This window comes from Schistocerca cancellata, unplaced genomic scaffold (assembly GCF_023864275.1).
Source record: "Schistocerca cancellata isolate TAMUIC-IGC-003103 unplaced genomic scaffold, iqSchCanc2.1 HiC_scaffold_74, whole genome shotgun sequence".
Taxonomy (NCBI): Eukaryota; Metazoa; Arthropoda; class Insecta; order Orthoptera; family Acrididae; genus Schistocerca; species Schistocerca cancellata.
Genome location: NW_026046135.1, coordinates 24,673 through 30,764, shown reverse-complemented (window position 1 = coordinate 30,764; position 6,092 = coordinate 24,673). Strand labels below are relative to the sequence as shown.

The window sequence follows — 6,092 nt, the reverse complement described above, 5'->3', positions numbered from 1 at the left end:
CGACTGCGAAATGCGCCTTTCGGCTCCTCTCTCTGGCTGCAGTATGCTGTTGTCGACAGTGGCACTAGCGTTGCCCATGGGGCTTCATGTAAGGCGACTGCACGTCGCTCGGCCAGCAGCGGCCTACTGCAGACCGACACTTAAGAGACACCAAATAGAAATCGACATCGAGAGACAGGCCCTGTCATATGGCACTCGCGACGTATACACTGAAATTGAATGTAAAGAATACGTCTTTTGTAGTGGGCGTCGCTCTACTGCAGTGTCACACATGACGAAGAAATAGGAAAACAGTAGAACGTCTGTGTAGGGCCATGTTTTTACCTACAGTGTCACTTGGCTGAATGTGTATAAGGCTCTGTGGCATCACTCAAACACAGCCAAGTTGTCACACTAGCTGTGTATCTCTAACAAAGTTGACGTATGTCCTCACCTCGGTGACGGTTAAAACGATTTCGCCCCCGGGTGGGCTCGAACCACCAACCTTTCGGTTAACAGCCGAACGCGCTAGCCGATTGCGCCACGGAGGCCTTGACTTGTGCTCTGCATCTCAACGCAATTCGTATGCCTTCTGCAGGAATCTCGCAGAATGGTAGCACCTGCTTACGCCTCTTCACATGGATAAAATGCATGCACACTGTAGCGAGGCTCGTACACGAATGACATCGCCAAGCATGACATCATACTACAAAATGCATACAAACCACTGTTCTGCCTATGCAATCAGAAAACCTCTGAGGCCAGCATGATACTTGTTATAGGTTGTAGAACATCCCTTTCATTCAGTGTACTGCCATGTGTTAGATGCTGCTCGAGATAGCTCCGCTCCTTGCGGGAAGGTTAAAAAAATGAATGCCTTCTGTGAGGTTCGAACTCACGACCCCTGGTTTACGAGACCAGTGCTCTACCACTGAGCTAAGAAGGCGGCAGCTTTGCGTTTGTGAGCTCTCCCCGAATTGTCACTTCATCATGCTGAATCTTGCAGCCCTCGACCAGATATCGGATTTGGCACACAGCTGCTGCTGGGGGTGTCCACATGGCCGTTTTCCACATCTCTTGACTGTTTCGCCCTTACGATCGACGACGAGCGTCGTGCCACCAAACGTTTGCGGTCTGCACAATCTTGACCTAGTGCACAGTTTGTTGGATTGCGTGGCTCGACTGCGAAATGCGCCTTTCGGCTCCTCTCTCTGGCTGCAGTATGCTGTTGTCGACAGTGGCACTAGCGTTGCCCATGGGGCTTCATGTAAGGCGACTGCACGTCGCTCGGCCAGCAGCGGCCTACTGCAGACCGACACTTAAGAGACACCAAATAGAAATCGACATCGAGAGACAGGCCCTGTCATATGGCACTCGCGACGTATACGCTGAAATTGAATGTAAAGAATACGTCTTTTGTAGTGGGCGTCGCTCTACTGCAGTGTCACACATGACGAAGAAATAGGAAAACAGTAGAACGTCTGTGTAGGGCCATGTTTTTACCTACAGTGTCACTTGGCTGAATGTGTATAAGGCTCTGTGGCATCACTCAAACACAGCCAAGTTGTCACACTAGCTGTGTATCTCTAACAAAGTTGACGTATGTCCTCACCTCGGTGACGGTTAAAACGATTTCGCCCCCGGGTGGGCTCGAACCACCAACCTTTCGGTTAACAGCCGAACGCGCTAGCCGATTGCGCCACGGAGGCCTTGACTTGTGCTCTGCATCTCAACGCAATTCGTATGCCTTCTGCAGGAATCTCGCAGAATGGTAGCACCTGCTTACGCCTCTTCACATGGATAAAATGCATGCACACTGTAGCGAGGCTCGTACACGAATGACATCGCCAAGCATGACATCATACTACAAAATGCATACAAACCACTGTTCTGCCTATGCAATCAGAAAACCTCTGAGGCCAGCATGATACTTGTTATAGGTTGTAGAACATCCCTTTCATTCAGTGTACTGCCATGTGTTAGATGCTGCTCGAGATAGCTCCGCTCCTTGCGGGAAGGTTAAAAAAATGAATGCCTTCTGTGAGGTTCGAACTCACGACCCCTGGTTTACGAGACCAGTGCTCTACCACTGAGCTAAGAAGGCGGCAGCTTTGCGTTTGTGAGCTCTCCCCGAATTGTCACTTCATCATGCTGAATCTTGCAGCCCTCGACCAGATATCGGATTTGGCACACAGCTGCTGCTGGGGGTGTCCACATGGCCGTTTTCCACATCTCTTGACTGTTTCGCCCTTACGATCGACGACGAGCGTCGTGCCACCAAACGTTTGCGGTCTGCACAATCTTGACCTAGTGCACAGTTTGTTGGATTGCGTGGCTCGACTGCGAAATGCGCCTTTCGGCTCCTCTCTCTGGCTGCAGTATGCTGTTGTCGACAGTGGCACTAGCGTTGCCCATGGGGCTTCATGTAAGGCGACTGCACGTCGCTCGGCCAGCAGCGGCCTACTGCAGACCGACACTTAAGAGACACCAAATAGAAATCGACATCGAGAGACAGGCCCTGTCATATGGCACTCGCGACGTATACGCTGAAATTGAATGTAAAGAATACGTCTTTTGTAGTGGGCGTCGCTCTACTGCAGTGTCACACATGACGAAGAAATAGGAAAACAGTAGAACGTCTGTGTAGGGCCATGTTTTTACCTACAGTGTCACTTGGCTGAATGTGTATAAGGCTCTGTGGCATCACTCAAACACAGCCAAGTTGTCACACTAGCTGTGTATCTCTAACAAAGTTGACGTATGTCCTCACCTCGGTGACGGTTAAAACGATTTCGCCCCCGGGTGGGCTCGAACCACCAACCTTTCGGTTAACAGCCGAACGCGCTAGCCGATTGCGCCACGGAGGCCTTGACTTGTGCTCTGCATCTCAACGCAATTCGTATGCCTTCTGCAGGAATCTCGCAGAATGGTAGCACCTGCTTACGCCTCTTCACATGGATAAAATGCATGCACACTGTAGCGAGGCTCGTACACGAATGACATCGCCAAGCATGACATCATACTACAAAATGCATACAAACCACTGTTCTGCCTATGCAATCAGAAAACCTCTGAGGCCAGCATGATACTTGTTATAGGTTGTAGAACATCCCTTTCATTCAGTGTACTGCCATGTGTTAGATGCTGCTCGAGATAGCTCCGCTCCTTGCGGGAAGGTTAAAAAAATGAATGCCTTCTGTGAGGTTCGAACTCACGACCCCTGGTTTACGAGACCAGTGCTCTACCACTGAGCTAAGAAGGCGGCAGCTTTGCGTTTGTGAGCTCTCCCCGAATTGTCACTTCATCATGCTGAATCTTGCAGCCCTCGACCAGATATCGGATTTGGCACACAGCTGCTGCTGGGGGTGTCCACATGGCCGTTTTCCACATCTCTTGACTGTTTCGCCCTTACGATCGACGACGAGCGTCGTGCCACCAAACGTTTGCGGTCTGCACAATCTTGACCTAGTGCACAGTTTGTTGGATTGCGTGGCTCGACTGCGAAATGCGCCTTTCGGCTCCTCTCTCTGGCTGCAGTATGCTGTTGTCGACAGTGGCACTAGCGTTGCCCATGGGGCTTCATGTAAGGCGACTGCACGTCGCTCGGCCAGCAGCGGCCTACTGCAGACCGACACTTAAGAGACACCAAATAGAAATCGACATCGAGAGACAGGCCCTGTCATATGGCACTCGCGACGTATACGCTGAAATTGAATGTAAAGAATACGTCTTTTGTAGTGGGCGTCGCTCTACTGCAGTGTCACACATGACGAAGAAATAGGAAAACAGTAGAACGTCTGTGTAGGGCCATGTTTTTACCTACAGTGTCACTTGGCTGAATGTGTATAAGGCTCTGTGGCATCACTCAAACACAGCCAAGTTGTCACACTAGCTGTGTATCTCTAACAAAGTTGACGTATGTCCTCACCTCGGTGACGGTTAAAACGATTTCGCCCCCGGGTGGGCTCGAACCACCAACCTTTCGGTTAACAGCCGAACGCGCTAGCCGATTGCGCCACGGAGGCCTTGACTTGTGCTCTGCATCTCAACGCAATTCGTATGCCTTCTGCAGGAATCTCGCAGAATGGTAGCACCTGCTTACGCCTCTTCACATGGATAAAATGCATGCACACTGTAGCGAGGCTCGTACACGAATGACATCGCCAAGCATGACATCATACTACAAAATGCATACAAACCACTGTTCTGCCTATGCAATCAGAAAACCTCTGAGGCCAGCATGATACTTGTTATAGGTTGTAGAACATCCCTTTCATTCAGTGTACTGCCATGTGTTAGATGCTGCTCGAGATAGCTCCGCTCCTTGCGGGAAGGTTAAAAAAATGAATGCCTTCTGTGAGGTTCGAACTCACGACCCCTGGTTTACGAGACCAGTGCTCTACCACTGAGCTAAGAAGGCGGCAGCTTTGCGTTTGTGAGCTCTCCCCGAATTGTCACTTCATCATGCTGAATCTTGCAGCCCTCGACCAGATATCGGATTTGGCACACAGCTGCTGCTGGGGGTGTCCACATGGCCGTTTTCCACATCTCTTGACTGTTTCGCCCTTACGATCGACGACGAGCGTCGTGCCACCAAACGTTTGCGGTCTGCACAATCTTGACCTAGTGCACAGTTTGTTGGATTGCGTGGCTCGACTGCGAAATGCGCCTTTCGGCTCCTCTCTCTGGCTGCAGTATGCTGTTGTCGACAGTGGCACTAGCGTTGCCCATGGGGCTTCATGTAAGGCGACTGCACGTCGCTCGGCCAGCAGCGGCCTACTGCAGACCGACACTTAAGAGACACCAAATAGAAATCGACATCGAGAGACAGGCCCTGTCATATGGCACTCGCGACGTATACGCTGAAATTGAATGTAAAGAATACGTCTTTTGTAGTGGGCGTCGCTCTACTGCAGTGTCACACATGACGAAGAAATAGGAAAACAGTAGAACGTCTGTGTAGGGCCATGTTTTTACCTACAGTGTCACTTGGCTGAATGTGTATAAGGCTCTGTGGCATCACTCAAACACAGCCAAGTTGTCACACTAGCTGTGTATCTCTAACAAAGTTGACGTATGTCCTCACCTCGGTGACGGTTAAAACGATTTCGCCCCCGGGTGGGCTCGAACCACCAACCTTTCGGTTAACAGCCGAACGCGCTAGCCGATTGCGCCACGGAGGCCTTGACTTGTGCTCTGCATCTCAACGCAATTCGTATGCCTTCTGCAGGAATCTCGCAGAATGGTAGCACCTGCTTACGCCTCTTCACATGGATAAAATGCATGCACACTGTAGCGAGGCTCGTACACGAATGACATCGCCAAGCATGACATCATACTACAAAATGCATACAAACCACTGTTCTGCCTATGCAATCAGAAAACCTCTGAGGCCAGCATGATACTTGTTATAGGTTGTAGAACATCCCTTTCATTCAGTGTACTGCCATGTGTTAGATGCTGCTCGAGATAGCTCCGCTCCTTGCGGGAAGGTTAAAAAAATGAATGCCTTCTGTGAGGTTCGAACTCACGACCCCTGGTTTACGAGACCAGTGCTCTACCACTGAGCTAAGAAGGCGGCAGCTTTGCGTTTGTGAGCTCTCCCCGAATTGTCACTTCATCATGCTGAATCTTGCAGCCCTCGACCAGATATCGGATTTGGCACACAGCTGCTGCTGGGGGTGTCCACATGGCCGTTTTCCACATCTCTTGACTGTTTCGCCCTTACGATCGACGACGAGCGTCGTGCCACCAAACGTTTGCGGTCTGCACAATCTTGACCTAGTGCACAGTTTGTTGGATTGCGTGGCTCGACTGCGAAATGCGCCTTTCGGCTCCTCTCTCTGGCTGCAGTATGCTGTTGTCGACAGTGGCACTAGCGTTGCCCATGGGGCTTCATGTAAGGCGACTGCACGTCGCTCGGCCAGCAGCGGCCTACTGCAGACCGACACTTAAGAGACACCAAATAGAAATCGACATCGAGAGACAGGCCCTGTCATATGGCACTCGCGACGTATACGCTGAAATTGAATGTAAAGAATACGTCTTTTGTAGTGGGCGTCGCTCTACTGCAGTGTCACACATGACGAAGAAATAGGAAAACAGTAGAACGT

The 6,092-nt window shown here is 50.7% G+C and overlaps 10 non-coding genes across 10 annotated transcripts; all 10 read right to left on the bottom strand.

Annotated features, from left to right (window-relative positions):
* Nucleotides 1-456: 456 nt before the first annotated feature.
* Trnan-guu (transfer RNA asparagine (anticodon GUU)) lies at nt 457-530 on the bottom strand. The gene has a single exon. It is a non-coding gene; the product is annotated as a tRNA-Asn (tRNA).
* Nucleotides 531-853: 323 nt separating this feature from the next.
* Nucleotides 854-925, bottom strand: Trnat-cgu (transfer RNA threonine (anticodon CGU)). The gene has a single exon. It is a non-coding gene; the product is annotated as a tRNA-Thr (tRNA).
* A 689-nt stretch (nt 926-1,614) lies between these two features.
* Trnan-guu (transfer RNA asparagine (anticodon GUU)) lies at nt 1,615-1,688 on the bottom strand. The gene has a single exon. It is a non-coding gene; the product is annotated as a tRNA-Asn (tRNA).
* Nucleotides 1,689-2,011: 323 nt separating this feature from the next.
* On the bottom strand, nt 2,012-2,083 carry Trnat-cgu (transfer RNA threonine (anticodon CGU)). The gene has a single exon. It is a non-coding gene; the product is annotated as a tRNA-Thr (tRNA).
* Nucleotides 2,084-2,772: 689 nt separating this feature from the next.
* Trnan-guu (transfer RNA asparagine (anticodon GUU)) lies at nt 2,773-2,846 on the bottom strand. Its single transcript has one exon. It is a non-coding gene; the product is annotated as a tRNA-Asn (tRNA).
* Nucleotides 2,847-3,169: 323 nt separating this feature from the next.
* Nucleotides 3,170-3,241, bottom strand: Trnat-cgu (transfer RNA threonine (anticodon CGU)). The gene has a single exon. It is a non-coding gene; the product is annotated as a tRNA-Thr (tRNA).
* A 689-nt stretch (nt 3,242-3,930) lies between these two features.
* On the bottom strand, nt 3,931-4,004 carry Trnan-guu (transfer RNA asparagine (anticodon GUU)). Its single transcript has one exon. It is a non-coding gene; the product is annotated as a tRNA-Asn (tRNA).
* A 323-nt stretch (nt 4,005-4,327) lies between these two features.
* Trnat-cgu (transfer RNA threonine (anticodon CGU)) lies at nt 4,328-4,399 on the bottom strand. Its single transcript has one exon. It is a non-coding gene; the product is annotated as a tRNA-Thr (tRNA).
* Nucleotides 4,400-5,088: 689 nt separating this feature from the next.
* Nucleotides 5,089-5,162, bottom strand: Trnan-guu (transfer RNA asparagine (anticodon GUU)). The gene has a single exon. It is a non-coding gene; the product is annotated as a tRNA-Asn (tRNA).
* Nucleotides 5,163-5,485: 323 nt separating this feature from the next.
* Nucleotides 5,486-5,557, bottom strand: Trnat-cgu (transfer RNA threonine (anticodon CGU)). Its single transcript has one exon. It is a non-coding gene; the product is annotated as a tRNA-Thr (tRNA).
* Between the last annotated feature and the right edge of the window lie 535 nt (nt 5,558-6,092).